The sequence below is a fragment of the Manis pentadactyla genome, chromosome 3 (genome assembly GCF_030020395.1).
Source record: "Manis pentadactyla isolate mManPen7 chromosome 3, mManPen7.hap1, whole genome shotgun sequence".
Taxonomy (NCBI): Eukaryota; Metazoa; Chordata; class Mammalia; order Pholidota; family Manidae; genus Manis; species Manis pentadactyla.
In genome coordinates, this window is record NC_080021.1 from 3294268 (window position 1) to 3314194 (window position 19927).

A 19927-nucleotide genomic window follows, 5' to 3' on the forward strand; every position below is an offset into this window, starting at 1 on the left:
GTGACTGTCTGGAGGGCTAGTAAGATTTTGTTTCTTGATCTGGCTGCTGGCTACATGGGTGTGTGTGTGATACTTCAGCGAGGGACTAATAAGAACATCAGTAGTGTATATATAATGAGCCAAAGTATCATCTGATGCATTGTGGGTGTTCATAACGGCCTGTCTACCTCCTCTGTTGGGTCTTTGGCTCCTATGGCCAGAGAATGGAGGCAAGGCGATTCCAATTGGTTTCTGTGCCAATTGTGTGACCTTGAACACCTTATTTAACCTTTCAGAGTCCTCATTGGTAAAGGAGGCTTCTAATAACACGTGACTTACACGTCGTGAGGATTAATGATGCTTTTTAAAAGGACTTGTTACAACGAGCACAGAATAAGTATTTGTTTACCCAGTAAACACTAAATGCTGGTATTTATTGAATCTTCGTTTTCATTCATTCAGCAACCAACCAGTGACTGCCTACTATGTGCCATGTATTGTGCCAGTTCTAGGACTACAAGGCAACAAGATCTACTCTGTCTGCTTAAGGGTCCCATAGTGAAGTAGGCAACACATACAGATGAGGGAATGCTTCCCAGCTGATGCTGCATCCATGGACCCCAAGGTAGGATCTGACTCATAGTGGGTGCTCCACAAATGCTTCTGAAAGTAAAGTGAGTGCATATATAAAAGTGTATGTATAAGGCTTCATGTGATGAAATTTGGAAGGCTGTTTCTAAGCCTGAGATGTGGAATCATCAGATTACTTTACTTCTGCAATCTGGAGAGACTGCACAGAGTGAGGTTAAGGAAAAGCTCATCACCTCTGGGCACGTGCCCCCACGTTGCATGTATGTGTGTACATGTGTGTATGCTTGCATATGTACACACATAAGCATAGGTCCAGGGGCACAGCTGCTCTGCCAGCCCTCCATCCCAGCCTAACCCACTGCAGCCTCATCCAGCTGCCGCTTCCAAGAAGGGTGCTGTGGACTGAATGTTTGTGTCCCCCCAGAATTCATGTGGAAGCCCTAACCACCAGTGGGATGATAATTGGAAGTGGGGCCTTTGGGAGGTAATTAGGTCATGAGGGTAGAGCCCTACTGATGGGATTAGTGCCCTTATAAAAAGGGACTGAGAAAGCTTGCTTTCTCTGTGCATGCTCACCAATGTAACCAGGAGGGGGCCCTCCCCAGAGCCCCACTGCACGGGCACCCTGATCTCAGATTTCCCAGTGTCTAGAACTGGGGAGAAGTAAGTGTTTATTCTTTGAGCCACCCAGTATGCTGCACTCTTGTTAGAGCAGCCTGAGCTAATGGAGACAAAGACAATGTGCTGGGGGCTGTGGCTCTTCCATCCAGCTGCCCAAAGGGCCCACACATGGCTTCTCCTCACCCTGTCCTTGACTGGCTAGGGCCCCAGTCTTGTGAGGAAAGAACTTGACACTTGGGATGCCCTCTTGCCCTAGAGTCAGAAAGACCTGGACTCTAGCCTAGCTCCAGAGCAGAACGTGCCTGGGCACTTACCTGTCACAGGTGTGCAACCTGGGCAGTTGCACAGGCCCTGTGCCCGGAAGAGCTCCACACCTGGTTTACAGCATTGCTGTCACTGTCTTTAAATTCTTAATAATTGCTATCAAATTATGGAGCTGATCCTGAGTCCTCATTTGTAAGCACACTGACCACTTTTGGGGAGTTGGGCTCGACAATATCTCCACTGCTGGTTGTGCAACCATGCCTTCTCCTCCCCTTAGCTGGGGACCCTTGGGGTAGGGATGTGTTCCTTTCAGCCTTGGCCCCAGGGCTGTACTTTGACCATTTCTGAAGGGTTGCCAGAAATCGCCTCCTGCCAGAAGCCCTCCTAGATGTCCTGCCTTAGAGGAATGTGTGGCTCCCTCCCATGAGCTCTGAGGTACTCTGCCCCTTCGCAAATCACTCCCCACCATAATTGGGCATTGTCTGTCCCCCTGGGGGTCTTCGAGCCCTGTGCAAAGGGCTGGTACCTGGTCAGGTTCACTGCTGTACCCCAGAGACTGCCCACAGTAGGGCTGTAGACATGTGGGATGGAAAGAAAGAGACCGTAGGAGGGCCATGGACCCTGAAGTGAGCTGACGTCGCTGAGGGCCGGGCCCAGCACTGTCCTGTGCCTTCGCTGGTCAAAGGATTTCATCTTTGTCTTGTTGCCCTGGTTCAGTACACCTGAAGCAGAAGACATGAGGCCCCTGTGATCTTTAGTGCCCCTGCCCCTGGTTCCAGAGGCAGGTGGAGGATGGGGGCGCTGGCCTGAGACAGGTGGGAGGGAAGGGCAGGACTCAGGGCATGTCAGGGTTTGGGAAATGGAGGCATGATCAGCCTACATGTGAGAGGGTCAAAGGGCCTGGGTTTGAAATTGACTTCATTGTAAATGAACCTCAATCTGTGAAGTGGAGTGGACCTTGCCTGGAGAGGGTGGGGTCAAGGACACAGACAGAGCCCCACCTGCCTGGGTGGAAACCTGGCCCTGCTGCTGACCAGCTCCCTGACCTTGGGCAGCTCCCTGACCTTGGGCAGCTCCCCTCGGCTCCTGGAAGGGGAGGATGACAGTTCCTGCTGTGAGAAATGGATGAGTTAGTATCCGTCAGTGTGAGCCAGCGCCACCTTAGTGGCCTAGGCAATGGCCTTTGGTTCAGGCCTTTCTGTGATGACAGACAATAAGTCCGCTCATTAATTGAGGGCTGCTGTGTGCCAGGCCCCTTCCCCAACCTGCTGGCCTCTTTGGAGAACCGAGATGAGGACGTCTGTCCTGAGACTACGCGGGGTCGGAGAGCTCAAGGAGGGGAAAGAGCCGAAGCTGACACAACCCCAGCGGGGCTGCCTCTTTGGAGGGCACTTCCTCTGCTCATTAGCAAATCTCTCCATTGTTTTTTTATTAAAGTATCATTGGTATACAATCTTATGAAGGTTTCACTCTCCTTTGTTTTTTAAGCAACAAATGCTTTTTAAAACAAACTCTTTTGCAAAACTCCAATATCTCAATGAGCTTGTGCATTTATCACCAGGTATTTCCGTGCACCTGCTCTGAGCCAGGCCAGGTTCCCCAGGCATCCTCTGATTTCCAGCTGTGTCTACCTGACAGCCGCCCTTCCCCCCCCCCCACTTCCTGCCTCCCTGTCAGCCCTGCTTGGGTGTGCAGAGAGAATGGGGAGCACTGGGCAGAATTCCAGCTCTGCCACTCCCGGCTGTATGACCTTGGGGAAAATACCTAATCTCTGTGAGGCCACAGCAAAATGGAGAGGACAGACTTCAAAGAGGGTGGGGTGCAGACGTCCTGGAATGCCCACGCCCTGAAGGTCCCAGCTATTAAGCAAGGCCAAGCCCCCAGTTACCTATGGTGGAACCTGAGACCTGAGAGGACAATGCCTGGCAGGTGCCCTGGGCAGTGAGGGGCCTTCAGGGCAGCCTCAGCCCCGAGGGGGTGATGGACCCATGACAGGACCTCCAGGTGCTGGAACTGGTAGGAAAGCACAGGCTCTCTGGGGTCACAGAGGTGCCTATGGTCCTAAGGCTCCTCCAGGGTCTATGGCAGCCCAGACCTATAGACGTGCCTGGGGTCATATGGCTGCTGGGAGTCACACAGCCCCCTGAGGTCACACAGCAATCAAGGTCACACAGCATCCCAGGGTCACACAGCCCCTTGGGGTCATACAGCTTTCTGGGTCAAAATGGCCTTCCAGGGTTGTATGACCTCTTGGGGGGGTCTTGTGGCCATCTGGGGTCATATAGCTTCTTGGGGTCTTGAGGCTTCTCAGGGTGCTATGGCTACCTGAGGTCACACCATTGCCTGTGGTAACACAACTGCCAGGAGTTACATGGCTACCTGGTCATAGGGTGACCCAGTGTCATATGGCCACTGGGGATCACATAGCTACCTGGGTCATATGGACACTTGGGGTCACTGGTATGTCTCGTTGGAAGTTCAGGCTCCTTCAAGGCCATTCTACCACCTGTGTCCTGAATGAGCCCCATGCCGTCCCAAGCCTTAGTCTCTACAGCTTTGATGTGGACAGAATGTTTCTAGAGCACAGGACTGGGGTGAGGAGCATATGAGGAAATGATTGTGTGGGGCCTGCAGACACACAGGGCAATCTTGCCAGAGAAAACCAGCTGTAGCCAGCTCAGCCCTCACCCTGCCAGCCTGGGTGGCTTCCCCAGAAGGGAGCTGGGGCAGGTTTTCACCTGGAAGTGGAGAGGAAAGGCGGATGCCAGAAGATCCCTGACTTGTTGGGGGTGGCAGGCCATGTGTGCAAGCGGCAGCAGGTTGCACTCTGGCTTGGGGAGGGCACATGTGTGTCTCTGTGCAATGCCTTATTCTATAGTCAACTTACGTTCTGCAATTAAACCTGAAGAGTAAATAAATAAAACAGTAAAACGAGACACCAGCTTCAGCTAGGCTGGAGGGCCTCAGATGCCAGCTAGGGAATTTGGCCTCCTTCCTGAGGGTGAGGGAGAGCTGGGATGTCTTGAAACAGCTGGACCAGAGAGCCTGGCAAGGCAGCAGCTGCCCCACCCCGGGGAGGAGGTGGGGAAGGGGCCCCCATCCTGCGGTCGCCAAAGACCAGCATGCTGTCCTCCAGTCCCAGGGCCACTGCCTCCTGGCCCCTCCCAGCCCGCTCAGCACCTTCAAACAAGCAGCTGCCTGGCCCTCTCCCAGTCTCCCGCAGGGCTTTTCCTTCTTCACAAGGGGCAATGCTTACCCCCAAAGAGGCACATGGCTGAGGAGGGCTTTCTGGGCCCTGCAGCCCACCGTCATAAGGGAGGTCATTTACCTGGGGGGGGTTGGAGCCTCCTTTAGCCCTAAGGCAGGCACAGACCCCTACACATACCCCACAGCTGGGGTGTCAGCCTCTCAAGGTCTGGGCCTGAGGTGTGGGCCTGAGGAATGGTTCCTGGTGTGGGCCTGAGGAATGGTTGGAGAACAGGGCTCCCTCCTGTCTGAACCCCTGTGTGGCCTGCAATCACTGTGGGATACCCCAAATATGGGGCAGCCGAAGGGCTGGAGGAAGGGCCACTGGTGCCAAGGGACCTCCTTTAGAGGGGGTCCAGGAGTCTGTGAGCGGGGGCAGCTGGGCCTTAGCCTGCCTGGGCTCTGGTCCCAGCTTTACCCCTCCCTTGCCAGCCTCACACTAGGCCCCACGCTCGGAAGGAACCTGTGCTCAGCTTAATGCTCTGCTGTTGCCACTTTGTGATTCCTACGAACTTGTGAACAAGGGGACCAGAGTCTTCATTTTATGTGGAGACTACAAGTTATGCTGTGAATTAATTTCTTTGCTCCTCTGTGCCTCAGTCTAATCCGCAAAATGGGTGCACGGGCTTAGTGCTAATGCTCGTCTGGCTTGGACTCGAGAGTCTGGGAAATGATGAAGAACGAGCAGCACGGGGCCTCGGGCCCAGCCTGCTCAAGGGACCTCCTGCCCACAGCGGCCCTGTGCTCGGCATGCTAGTGCTCCTGTCTGCTAAAAGGGGAGGCAGGCACAGAGAGGGAAGGTGGCGGGCCCAGTGTCATACATACAGTGGGCAAGTGGCCGAGCTGCGATTTGAACCTAGGCTGCCTGGCTCTGTGTCCTTGTGCCCTCTGCTCAAGGTTAACCCAGCCTGGAAGAGTGTGGAGGGGCCACAGCATCCCTTTGGCGTCATCAGGACAGGGAGGGAGCGAGGGTCAGGGTCCCTTCAGCCCAGCCATGAACCAAATGACCAGGGTGACCTGGAGGGGAGGCAGAGAGCCAGCCACCCACGGCAGGTGGCAGGGAGGGGCATCTGGCAAGACTTCCCAGAATGAAGGGTGAAGGCAGGTGATGCGTGGGGCCACCCCACCCAGGGCACCTGGCGTAGGCCCCACCTGCGGATGTCAACAAGGGCAGGACGAACCTCTGGGTGCTCTGGCCAGGTCCTGGTCCTCAGCCAAGCGTTTGTCTCAGGACTCCCACACCACCCCTGCTTGCTCTGAAGCCCCGCGGCCCTCTAGCTCAGCTCTCTCTCCTCCTGCCTTTGCCCACACTGTTCCTCCCACTGGTGATGCTCTTCCCCTTCCCTGGGTGCACCTGTCCCATGTGCACCCCCTCCACCACCCAGGGCGCAGCAGTCCTTGGCTCCCCCAGCAACACAGCAGAAACAAAGCTGGACTTTGATCGTGTCCTGAATCACCACCTACAGAGCACCTTCACTTTACAGGGCCCTTTCCCTGCCCATGGTCTCACTGGAGCCTCACAGGAACCCCATGGGGTCAGATGGTCTTTGTCTCCATTTTGTAGATGGGGACCTGAGAGGCAGTGGAAGAGCCTGAGCTCACATGGGGGTGCAGTTGCACCAATGGCTAATACTGAGACCTCCTATGGGCTGGCCGACATGATTTCTATTCATTCATTCATTCATTCATTCATTCAGTAAATGTTGACCAAGGTGCTACTGTGTCAGGCATGGTCAAGGATGCTGTGGAAGCAGCAACAAAGAAAACAGACCAATTCGACCCATCCTCCTGGAATCTGCACCTAGTGGGGAGACAAACAAGAGCAAATAATGTGGTCAGTTAGGGGGTGCAGATGCTGGAAAGCTCTGGAAGGTGGGGAAGTGCAGGGGGGCAGGGCAGGCAAGATCCCTTGTGGAGAGGAGAAGCCTGAAGAGGGAGGGGGCACCCTGAGGGTCTGCACCCTGAGGGTATCCACCCGGGAAGCCAGCCTGGTCTCCTCTGGGGACTGGGTGTCCTCCCAAAGTACACAGGGGCCTCCCTGGATGCTTCAAGGCAGCTCACCTGTCGGGCCCTTAGCCTCGCTCTAGCGCCAGGCTCCTGTCCTGTGACCCTCTGGGCCATGCAGGAGGGTGGGACCCACCTTGCCCTGTCAGTTCCTGGGGCAGGGCTCCCGGGCTGGGCCTGGCACATGTGCACACCTGGCCAGCACATGAAGGAGCAGCAGGCGGGAGCATGTGGGGGCAGGAAGCAGGTGACCCTGGCCTAGGGTGCAGGGGTCAGTATTAGAGGGCTTCACCTGCCTCCCCAGGTGTATAGGAAACAGCACACTCATCAGACAGGAGCCCAGGTGGGCCTGACCCTGGTTCTGCTGTCTGTCTGTTCCCACACCAGCGTGCGCATTTGCTAGATCCTCGAGCCTCGGGTGATATGGGCGGGCTGTGGTGTGCCAGGGTCTCCCTGAGCCTGTGTGACTGCAGACTTGAGTCCTTGCTCCCAAGGGGCTTATGTTCTAGCGGAGAGAAAAGTAACCAATAAATGTTAGCAGCATCCCCCCCAACTACCAATACTACCAAGAAAATGGGGGACGTGGCGAGGAAGGGGGACAGGGGTGCTTCTGTCACAGTGGGTGGCCGGGAAGGCCTCCTGAGGGGGTGGAGGCTGGGCAGGGAGCTGTGAGGTGCCTGTGCACTAAGACTGTGAGGGAGAAGGCCGGGCATGCTGGTTAAGCCCTGAAGCCCCAGGACTGCCTGGGACCACCTGGCCCTGGGAGGAGACTGGGGGGCAGAACAGCTGGACCCAGGAGGGAACCTGTTGGAGGCTGCCTGGGGCAGGGTCGGTATGATCTGACCTTGAGGTGGGAGAGCCTAAGAGAAGTCTCCCGGGCTGACTGGAGTCCAGAGCCAAGAACGTCCCACTGCAGGGAGGGCTGACGCCGTTTCTGAGGCAGTAGTGCCAGGAGGCCTGTTTTCTGTGGAGTTTACTGAGCTCCTCCAGCTCCAAGGAGCTTAGAGTGCTTGGGCCCAGTTCCCAGGGTCGTCCCCTCAACAGCACGCCGGGAGGCGGGGAGAGGGCAGTGAGGATGACTGAACAGCGGCCAGCTGGGAAGGGTGGAGGGACAGCCACAGGGGAGGAGTGGGCCACTCAGTCCCCCCCACCCCCCGTAATCTGCAGTCCTAGACACCACTCCCAGATCCACCTCCGGTTTGGGCTCAGAGCTGGCCAGGGTGGGACAAGCAGAAGCCTCTTTCTCCAGGCTGCCCGGTGAGGAAGGAGTTGGGCAGGTGCAAAAGGATCACGACTAGGAAACAGGGTCAGGCTCAGTCAGAGAGAAACAGAGTCAGGGTTCAGTCAGTAAAATTAGAGCCAGTGATACGTGGAGGGTAGGATCAGGGCCTAACATATAAGCAGGGTCAGGATTCAATGTCTGACCGAGGTCAGGTTTCGGAATGGAAGCAAGGAGCAGGGCGCAGGGTGTGACAAGGGTCAAGCCTCAGTCCACGAGCAAGGTCAGGTTCCGCCTGGGACTGCAATCAGGGTTTAGAGTGTCGCTAGGATTCAGTTCAGTGAGGATCAGGGCTCAGTCTGTGACTGACTATGGGACTCGGCTTGGGGCTGGGGCTGGTCTGGCTGATGTGGCAGACAGAGCCCCACGGTGAGGGGTGACAGGTTCCTCCTCTTTGCGTGTTCAGCCCCATCCATCTCTCTCTCTCTTTCGCTGAAGAATTACCTGCTCTGTGCCAGGCACAGCCGTAGGGGCTCATGACTCAGGGTCTCTCTGCTGCAGTCCCTGCCCTAAAGGACCTGCCATCTAGTGGCTCAGCAGGGAGTTCCGGGTGTTCTGAGGTCCAGAGAAGGCTGTGAGGCTGCTGCCCTTGAGGGACTGGGCAGGAGGGCATCCCAGGCAGGGAGCCCTGCTTGAGCAAAGCCGTGGGCGCTGGTCAGCTCAGCAGGGGCATCTGGCTGCTGAGGCGAGCTCTCGGCTGGCTGCGGCCGCCTGTTTTCCAAGAGCACATTTCAGGCTAGAAGCCAGGCTTACACAGGTTGAGGCGGCCCAGCCTGTTCCCACCAGGGGACAGAGCAATATCTTTGGTGGGTGCTCCCTGCCCCAGAGGCCACCCACCTTGGGTGGACCCGAATGCAGAAGACAATGGAAAGGAATGGGAGTGCGTGAGGCCACAGGCCTGGCTGGCAGGAGGGGGTGGGTGGGCGAGAAAGGGCAGGTAGAGGCCAGGGCAGCAGAGCGGGCAAGGGTGTGTGTGGACGGCCCTGGGGGTCCACAGACAGCAAGGGACACACAGTGGGGGCCTGGGAAACCAGTGGAACTTGGTGGCAAGGCTGCCGGCGGGGCCTCATCTCTGAGTACTTGACCGACTGGCCATGTCCTGCAGCCTGGGGGCCTCCTCCCCACCTTGAGCTTGCAGGCCTTGGCCATGGGGACCTCCTGGCCCTCTGCTCTGCCACCTGTGTGGGGTGTTTGGGACTGGGAGGCTGGCCTCCTCGTGTGCTGGGCCCAGGCCTCCCACCCGCCTCAGAACTGCAGCTTTGGCATCTGGTCTGGCCCACCTGGCATCCACCATCACAGAGCTGAACAGCTATCATTTTCAAGCCCCGGGTCCTGCCCCTGCTTTACACTCCTGCCCCGACCCCTGAACCCAGCCACCAGCTAGTCCGGAACTCTCCCACAGCCTGACCCATGTGACCCCACCCCTGAGGGCAGCCCCTGGCCCGAGGCAGGGCTCAAGGGGTGACAGCAGGGCTGTCAGAGGGTTGGGGTCTGTTTCTGGGACCAGCCTCAGGGAAGGGAGAACTCTGAGGCCCAAAAGCAGGGAGGGCTATGGGTGCAGGCACAGGTGGGGAGGTGGTGGGCTCAGAGGAGGAGGCCCAAGCCCGCAGACAGGCTGGAGCAGCAGGTGCAGGTGGGGTTGGGGTGCCCTGGGCCAGGGCTGGGCAGCAGCAACCACTCAACCAATCCTCAAAGGGCCCACTTCGTTGGACCTGGCACTACTATTATTCCCTTTGCTCAGATGAGGAAACTGAGGCCCAGAGCAGTTAAGTGATATGTCCAAATCCACCCCAGCCACTGGGCAGAACCAGGGTGAGACTCCAGACTGGTGACCCTGGAGCTGGAGCTCCAAACCCCAAAACCTGTCAGGATAGCAAGAATGGAACCTGGTGCTGTGCAAAGGGCCAGATGTGCATGCACCATGCCTGATTTCAGAGGTGAGTGCGCCATAAAGGGGATGGGGATCATGCCCCGGCCCTCTCCCAGGTGCCCAGAGAGCCCTACCTGCTGCCCCCACTCCTGCTCAGGCACCTGGCCCTGGCACGACCCGCTATCTCATGGACATTGTGTCATTTCAGCCAGAATCAACCACAGCTGGCAGGCCCTGAGCATGCCCTCTGTGCTGGGCTCGGTCACGCCTGCTTGTTGAGCGTCACTCTGTCACCCGAGGCCCATGTTCTGGTCTCTACGGGTCGATGCAGAATCAAGGCTGAGAGCGGTTCAGTGGCCTGGCCCCACTGTGGGTGACAGCAGAGCTGTGACCCCTTTGCCCAGTGCCCCAGGCTGTCCTCAGGGCCAGGAACAAGGTCACCCTCGTCCTGCAGGGCTTGGGTGCAGGGATGCAACAAGGCCCACCCACTTCTTGCCCAACTTGCTGGGTTGGTTTGGCCCTGCCAGTGCCCCACGCCTGGGGAGCCTGCCCATGCCACCCTCCCCGATGGCTCTAAGAGAAGGGACTTTCAGAGTCGGCGGTGCCCATGGGGGGGTGCAGGCCCTTGGGATACCCTTCTTAGTCTCCAGAGAGCGGGTGTACAGCGATGGCCACCCAGGGCCCAACAGCCCCCGAGGCAGGTGTGTCCTGGGGAGCCCTGCTTGGGAGGCACAGAGCTCCGTCTGTGACATGGACAGGTCATGCCGGCAGTCAGGGCCTCAGTTCCACATCTGCAGCTTAGGTAGCGGTCAGCCCTCATAGAGGCCGGGGAAAGGGTCTGTGCAGTGATGGGCTCTGTGTGCAGGCCCAGCCCCCTAGTTTTGGGGTTGAAGTCAAAGGGCAAGGGCTGAGATTAGGTGCAGATGTCCAAGTCTCCTCCACCCTCCACTTGCTGTGCAGACAGCTGCTTCCCCTCCTCATGCCTTGGTTTCCCCATAATAGCAGCTGGTGCTCATAAAGGTGGTTGGGAGCATTTGATTCTCTGATGCCACCAAGGGAGACCTGTCAGGTGCGGGTACCCTGGGGCATGAGGAGGGTATCTGTATCCACATGTACACATTTTGCCCTTAGACCTCTCGGTGAACATACTCACATGAGTGTGCATGCACAAATGCATGCACAACCATGTGCCACGCTTGGCTGCCACACACTCACCTTCGTGTGCCCCCAGATCCAGTCCAGATGCCCTGCCCCGTGGGAGTGCCCACAGCCCCCCACTGCATGCATGGTACACATGCCCGTTGTCTCCCGCCCTCAACCAGGCTCCTGGGTCCCCCACGCCGGAGCCTCCAGCACGCCTGAAAGCTGGCACAGGCTTCTGCTTTGCTTTCTGTCCCCACTACTTTCCTGCACGCCTGATTTTGTAGCTCAGATCCCCTGAGAGCCACCTTGGGCCAGAGGGTTTAGGAAGCTGCAGAGAAATAGGAGCCAGCCAGGTGCTGAGTGAGGACCCTCTTTCCTGCTACCCAGTGAGGGGTCCCCACAAACTGAGGTCGCCCCCTCCAGTGGTTCTCCACCTGTGAACCCTGCAGAATGCCTATTGGCAGGCAGAGGCTCCGTGTGCCTGCACCCGGTGCCCTGTGGAACCCCGGGCCACACAGCAGCCCCAGGGGTCTCCAGGAGCCCCTCCCTTCTGGGTGCCGGCCTGCTTCTCTTCAAGGCACACGCAGCCACACTACTTTTGCCGCCTGGGATCTTGGCTCTGACACTCACCGCTGTATGGCCTTGGGCTCCCTCCGACACAGTCTCCTCACCTGTAAAATGGTGACACTGATAGTGCCCACCTGTGGCTGGTGGGAAGATGAGTGGACCAAGTCCCAGTCACACAGTGGGGCCACACAGGGCAGGGGTCCTCCTGATCCCAGTGGGATTGTTGCCAGCTTTGAAGTCAGAGAAGCATCCTGGGGTCACCGGAATGAGGCTTCTTCTTGTCCTCGAGACCTCTTCAAAGACACCATGCCCCTTCTCCAGGACTCTGCCAACAGCAGGTGTGACTGTGACCACATGCACGATCTGGGCTTTTGGCCATCACCTGGCCAAGCCTCAGTATTCTCGTCTGAAAGATGGGATGGCATTGTGGCCACAGGGCTTGGGGTAGTGTGTAAGAGGTTGTTTACATGAGACACCCTTGATGAAAGAAGACAAGGATGGAGACAGCAGGGTGAGACACAAACACTTTGTCCCCAAGGCCACGGTAACCCTGAGACAAGAGCCCCTTCTGGAAGCTTCTCACACTCCTTGAGGCTGATTGGGAAATGTGAGTGTTTGGCCCAGGTCTGCACAGTGTGGCCCCCTGGTGGCCACACCACGGCATCTGTGTGCGGCCCACCTTGTCTGACTGTGAGTTCTTTGGGGCAGGGGGTGGTCCTGTGCATCACTTCGCAGGCCTTCGTTGAGCTCAAAAGAGCGGAGGGAAAGCAGTAAAAAAGACAACCAGCCTGGCCCTGAGCCCTACCTAACGTCCCCCGAGTCCCCCGTGTGACCCCAGTAACACCCGAAACAGAGCTGCTGCCGTCCCCCTTCCCAGAGGAGGGGCTGAGCCCCACCGCTGAGCCAGCTGCCTGGCCCCACTGTCTGCCGTGGCCTGGCTCTGAGCCTCTCGTGGCAGTGCGGGGCCTGCCATCCACCAGGATTCCACTCCCATGAGCCCCACTGACCCTACACCCTCCCAGGTGGCGAGGGTGAGGCAGGGTCAAGCATCTGTGAGGTTGGAAACTGGCTCCAGGAGGTGAAGGGCCCAGGGAGGAAGGTCATGGGGCTTTGATGCAGTCCATGTGAGCTCTTGGCTACTGCCCGAGAGCGACTCGGTTCTCTGTGCCTCAGTTTCCTCACCTGTGAGATGGGGCAGGGTTGTAGTGCCCAGGCAAGGGCCCAGCCAGAGCTTGCTGCATTTTGTGTTACTCCAACGCAGGTTCACTGAGGCAACCTGGTGTGGGTGGTGTTTGAGCCGGGGGGTAAGGAAGGGCTGGTCTCTGTTAATGGACAAGATGGGGAAAGTGTTCCAGATGAAGGAACAGCATGAGCAAAAATATCAAATGCTGGAGAGCTGATCACAGCCAGGCAGGCACCTGGGGGAACTGGAGCCTGACTAGGTGGGGCCGGGAGGGTGCAGGTGACTGTGGGAGGCTCCTCATCTGCACTGTGAGGTGCCCGGGGTGGGGGTCACTGTCAGTGGTGAGCCACCCTCCCAACTGTGCCCCATGCTCTGTCTGCCAGAGTGCCATGTGGCCCTGCACATGCTCTCCACCCCATCCAAACTGAGCTAAAATGCACCCTCACTCACAGCTTTCCTCACCCCCACCCAAATGTGAGTGTGGGAGCAAAGCCCACTCGGACCAGCTTAAGATCCCCAGGCTGAGGGAGCTGGGGGAGGCCTGGGAGAGCCTCCCCTGGGTGCGCCACTCCACAACTGGGATTCAGAGGCAGAGAGGTGCTGGGGACCAAGGGCTGCTAGGCTGGGCTCAGCCAGCCCCGAGATCAACACTGCTCTGCCTGTCTCTGTGCCTGTTCAGGTTAGCAGCTCATCAGTCCCATGCAGGATTTTTTTTTAAGTATTAGAGAGACTGGCCTGAGCTCAGAAGAGCTAGACAACGATCCCCAGTGGGGTCTCCAGTGCCTCACTCCCCACAAAGCTCCTGGGGGTGCTGACCATTTGCTTTCCCATCTGGGTGCTCCTGGGTGCTGTCATTCCTCATAACAGCTCGGTGGACAGGTGGGTGCACTGAGGGGAGAGGAGGCTCGCCTGGGTCACAGCCTGAGGAAAACAGCACCCTGGCCCCGGGATCGGAGGCAGGGGGAAGGTGCCCAGGTTGCTCCACAGGCAGGGTGGGACCTGTGCCTGGCTGTGGGAACCATCGCCTGGGATCTGGAGGAGAAACCTCAGTACGTGGGCACCCATGGCCAATTAGTCAGGGAGGAGGAGGCTGTTGCAACAATCCAGATTTTGAAATTTGCCTTCGACAACCACCCTGGTGAACTTGATTCACCCACAGGCTGGGACCCACCTTCTCTGGGGCCTGGAGACTCCTCTGCTCCAGTAACACTGCAGCCCATGAACCCTGCAGGGTCCTGCCTGCGCCTCCCTCATCTGTGAAATGGGGTCATGAGTCTTCCCTGCTGGGGGTGCTATGGGTTGAATTGTGTCCCCCCTCACTGTTATGTTCAGATCCCAACCCCCAGGACCTCAGAGATGAGCTTCAGGAGGTGGGGTCTTTACAGAGATGATCTAGGTGGGGTGGGGTTCTGGGTGGCCCTGATCCGCTGTGACTGGTGTCCTCATAGGAGGGGAACTTTGGACACAGGTACACAGGGAGAAAGCCATGAGGATTCTCAGCTGGCCTCTGAAACAGATCCTCCCTCCAGTTGACTTCTGGAGCCAACCCTGCTGCCCCTTGACCTCCGACTTCCCACCTCAGGAGCCACGAGACAGTGACAGACCGCTGTTTCAGCCGCCCAGTCCGTGGCGTTACGGCAGCCGGGGCTGACTAATACAGAGAGGTTAGGATCATTTAGATTAATGCATATGATGTGCTGAGCACAAAGTCTAGCCTCCAGTGAGCGGAGACCATTACATTAACATTGAAAAGCACATCACACCCTTGAAGAAACGAAACAACTGCCAAGACGCTGCGTTCAGTACTCAGCGCCTGGAGAAAAGCAGGGCTGAAGGGTTACCCTGAGTCCCAGCAGGTCAGGGAGCCTGTGGGTGGGGACAGACAGCAGCAGCTGGGGGCCCCACAGGAGCCGCCCCACCACCGGCTCAGCACAGGATGCAGGCTCTAGAGACATTCTTGAAATTCACTGGTTCCGTTTGCAGGCGACTGCCTTGGTGACCCCTACACTAACTCCTCCAACCAAAGGCTCCAGAGCACCTGCCGTGGGCCCCATCCCATGCCAGTGTTCGCCCCCTGGTTCTGGGCGGAGGGCCGCATTGGTAGAGCTCCCACTTTCCAGATGAGCAACTGAAACTCAGAAGTCAGTTACCTGATCAAGCCCTGCCTGACCCTGGCACCACCATACCATTTCTTCAAGCCCAAGACGGGGGCGGTGGCAGAGAAGCCCTGTGGAAGAGGTGACCCTGCAAAGGACGACAAGGGCCCAGGGCAGGGCATTCCCAGCAGAGTGAATGCAAGGGCCTGGAGGCAGAGGAGACGTGGCACAGTGGGGGTAGATGGGAGGCGGGGCTAGCAGCCAGAAATGGCACTGAGTCATGAGAAAAATCCACACTGGGTGTGAGGACTTCCTACTAGGGTGCCGTGACCTGCTTTAAGCAAGGAACGGATGGGTCGGACCTGGATTTGAAAAGCTCCTCTGTTGGCGGTGCAGACAGTGCTCTCCAGTGCCAGCCACAGAAGTCACTCTAAATTTTCCAGTAGTCACGATATTAAAAAGAAAAAGAAATCGGTGCAATTTATTTTAATGGTACATGTTACTTAACCTAATATATCCAACATGACTGGTTCCAGCTCACACAGAAGGCAGCACTGTCTCTGGGCTCTGACAAGTGTCTGGTGGGCCAGCAGTGCAGCAGACCAGTGTCAGCCCAGACAGCTGGTGTCCCCAGCCCGCTGGGTCAGCCTCCCGGCCCCTGCCCACCCCCAACTCCAGACTAATGTGAGGCTTCCTGTCCCAGCTGGAGGGTGACCCCAGGCCTGACCCTGGCGGCCCTGGCAGATGAGCCCGGAAGGAAGGCCTCCTCCTTGATGCACTCCACAGCAGGCGTCTGGCAGGGACTTCCCCGGGCCTCCTTGGGGAAGCACTTCACACGCTGGCAGGCATTCAGCCAGGGCGGCCCCCTGCAGCTGAAAGAGGCAGGGGCCTTGGGGCAGGAAGGCCCAGCACCCAACACCTGAGACCCCTAAAGGCCTCCCCACAGCACCTGGATGTAGGGGCACCCCAGGGATGTGGCCACAGCAGCCAGGGCTCTCAGGGAACACACACACAGGCAGCAGGCCAGTTTTATCTCCAGCCCAGGCCTCTGCCCCAGCACTTGGGCAGCAGAGAATATGGTCAGGGGCACATCCTAGTTCCGTGGCCTGGGTGAGGTGCTCCACTGTGTAGGACTTCCAGGCGCTCCTCTGTGAAATGGGGGCATCGGGACCCCTCTCTCACAGGCCAGGGCAAGAATTCCATGAGCTCACATATGTGCCTGTGAGGCCCCACAAGAGAGCTATCTGCAGCCATGTCATGAAAGTTGGGGTTCCAGCAACTCATTTCTGCTGTGTGGCCTCCTTGGCACCTAAGCTGTGTCTCAGGGTGTAAACTCTACCTGGATCTGGGAGTAACCCATTCACGCTCCATGTTCATCTTCTGAGTAAGTACCCAGGGTCCTCCAACTAGCCCTCAGTGTCTGGCCTTAGGATATCTTTCTCTCTCCTTCCTTCCTCCAACCCACAGCTATTTACCAAGCACCTCCAATGTGCCAGGGGCTATGCTAGGCACTGGGGATTTAGCTGGGAACGGGACAGACAGAGCCTTGCGCTCCTGGCAGTCTGAGGGCGGACACTAGTTACTAGAATGTATAGTGCAGCCAACCCTTGAACCAGGCACGGTTGGGGCACTGACCCCCACACAGTCAAAAGTCAGTGTACAACTTTGACTCCCCCATACTTAACTGCTAATAGCCTCCTGTTGGTTTCCTGGTAGTAAATTATAAACTAGACTAATATGTACATATATTTTATATATTCATAACATAGCTAATTTTTTCTTAAAAAATTTAAGATATTTACGGCTATGTGCATCATCTGCAAGTTTTTTCAAATTGCCCCAAATCTCCAAAAAAAATTCCAATATATTTATTGAAAAAAACAATCTGTGTATAAGCGGACCAGCACAGTTCAAACCTGGGTTGTTCAAGGGTCAACTGTAAATACAAAACTGTGACTGCCTTTGGTCCTAATGGCTGGCCTTGGGAGGGCAAATAGCAGAAGGATGGGGGCCAGAGAAGTGACTACTGGTAACTACAAGAAGCATGAGGAAGTGGGTGGATTGGGAAGGTGGAGGTGGGGCAGGAGCAGCAAGTGCAAACGTCCTGTGGCAGCTCACTGCAGGGCTGCTGTGAGAGGAGGCTGTAGACAAGGGCAACGCTGTGTAGGCAGGCCTCCTGGGTAAGGCTGGGGATGCTGGACTTCTCACCCAAGGGTAACGGGAGCCCCAGGAAAGGGATTAAGCAAGGGATGGTGCGTCCTGATTTAAACACTCAGCCTGGTTCCTGGGAGAGCGAAGGGAGCACGTGTGAGGCCAGGAGCTTGCACAGGACCGCAGGGGCCGAGAGGGGGAAGTGGGTGGCTGCGGCATGCAGGAGGCAAGAACCGCCAAGCTTCTGACAGGCTGGCCGGGAGGGCTGGCGTGCGTGGGCTCGCAGGCGTTCACGCCCCACTCTGGGGTCCTCCCACGTGCGAGGCGCTCTCTGCGCGCTCCTCCGGCCTCCTCTGATTGGTGGGGCTGGAAAAGGCCGCGCGCATGCTCAGCCCGCAGGCGGTGCACCGTCTGCGTATGCCCACCCAGGAGCCCAGCCTGGTGGCGAGGCGCCCTGTGCGCATGCCTAGCTTCATGAGCCTCGCCCTCTGGACCTGCCCTCGGACCCCTGCCGGCAAGGGGTGTGCTCTCTTCGCAGCTCCTGCGTCCCGCAGTCCTTTGCCCAGTTCCGAGGAAGACCGAGAGCCCACCGGGGCCGTACTCCTGAGCACGCACTCCATTATCCACTTACTCAGGAATAAGTGCGGCGTTGAGAACTAAGTGCGGAACTGAGTTGGGGAAAAGGGGGGCATCACCTGCTAGGTCTTGGCACAGGTGGGTGGTGATGAGTAGCCACCCGGCCTGCGTGGCAGGTGGGCTGGAGGAGAGCATGGTGGTGGGATGGAGGTTATTCTCCAGAACTTGTTATCCCACCTCAAGTTCCAGAATTCCCGCTGCACGTCGGGACTCTTGCACTTCGCTACAAGCTATAGACCCTGATGCATCCTGGTGTCACTGCGCCCACCTTCCCACTGTCCTAACCCCTCCCCCCAGCTCCTGGGGACTGGGATAATTACTTACCATTTCAAATATATCAGACTTTATTCCACCCCCTTATTCTCAGCTGTCTGTAGCCAGACTGGCCCTTTTGGGAAAAGAAAGCAGAGGAAGGTGGACCCACTACCCGGAGTGGTGTTTGCTCAACCTGCACGAGACAAGCGTTGGACCAGGGGATGGGGATGGGGATGGGGCCTCCGCCAAGCCTTTGGAGGCTCAACCACAGCTGGACTGTGGGCACAGGTGGAACAGACTGGAAATTTAGGAAAGGGTAAGTAGCTCCACGGGCTTTTCTTCCTGAGCCTGGAGGGCCAGGGGCACCCTCTTCATCCCCTGAACTTCATTTCCCCAGATGTAACTGGGACAATGGTGCTTACCTGCCTGCCTGGCAGGGACTGTGGAGCCAGACTCGGCCAGCCTTCCAGTTCCAAGGCCTGGGCCCACACTTAGGGGCACTGTGGCCAAAGATCCAGGCATGGGACAAAGCAAGGGGTGCTGGGGACAGGGTGAGGAGCAAGTGGTGGACTCTGAGCTGGCACCTGCCTGTTGTCAGCATCAGGACTCTGATGTACAAGGGGATCATTGTGCCGTGACAGTGCTGACAGCCAAGGTTCTGGACAGGGGTGTTGGGGGATGGGAGACTGGCACGCCACTCTGGGAGATGCTCAGGACAATGCTGGGCAGAAACGAGAGCTCATGATGAATGCCCTGAGTGGAGGGCAGCACTTGATCGGATAAAATGGGCAGTAAGAGCGAGGTCCAACCCGAGGGCCTTGTGATCCCCGTAATCAGCGTGCTGGTGACCTAGCAGACAGTGAGGAGCTGTGGCATGGCCTTTGCAGGGCTTCCCCCTCCCCTGAATCCTGTTACAGTGCCTGAAACCCCAACATTGCTCTGATTCTATAACCCTCAAAGATTTTTCAGTGTTAAGCAAACACTTAGGAGATGCTACCAGCAGCTGATGCTTATTAAGGGCATCCTGTGTAGCAGACTTTGTTTTGAGCTTTATTTTTATTTTTAAAATTTTCATCTCTTATGTATGCAGGAAATAAATCCTTTTAACGGCCCATTGGCAGACTAGGAAACAGCTCAGAGAGGTTAGATAATCTGCCCAAGGTCACCCAGCTTGTGGGTGGCAGAGGTAGGAGTGAGCCCTGCCTATGTGCTGATGGGGTGGGGGGTACCCTGATTCATCTTTACAGCCCCCAACCCAGCCCTAAAAACAGCAGCAGGCCCCTCAAACAGGTGAATGAAGCTGATGAGACAGGCAGCTGAGACGGACGGGAAGAAAGGCTGCTCTTGGGGTCCCACAGTCCCGGATTCAAACTCTGCTCTGAATGAGCTGTGTGCCTTTGGGCAAGTCACTTCACCTCTCTGAGTCTCAGTGTCCTCCTCCATCAAATGGAATACCAAAATGTAATTAAAATACATGTTGTGAGAATTCAGTGGGATAATCCTGCCGGAGTCTGGGTCCTATTTAATTTAACAATAAATATTACACCAGCCTGTACAGCGATTCCTAGCAAGGGAGACACAGAGCCAGGATTAGCGTTCTGAGACGGCCCAAGTGGGACCCTAGGCATTTGGGAGGCTGTGTTGGGACCCACCTCTAGGTTCACAGTCTTCCCCGTGAGTTAGGAAGAGGTGCCTCCTCTGAGCAGACAGGCCCTTGGGCTCACAGGCTTGGCCCCTCAAAAGAGACCCAGCTCTCCTCTTTTCTAGGCCCAGAAGGATGACATTTCCCCTCTCCCTCTTCTTCTCATCCCTGAACTGGAGATGGACCACATGACTGTTTCTGGCCGATGGGCTTGTGAGCAGGATCAGGACTCAGAATGTGAACAGGATTATTGCTCAGAGTATGGCTGAGATCAAGGCGCAGTGTGCAGTCAGTGACCAGGATTGGGGCTTAGCCTGTGACCACAGTCAAAGGTCAGTGTGTGATTGGGGCTGGGGCTCAGTGTGTGATCAACATTAGGGTTCAGTGTGCACCAGGATCG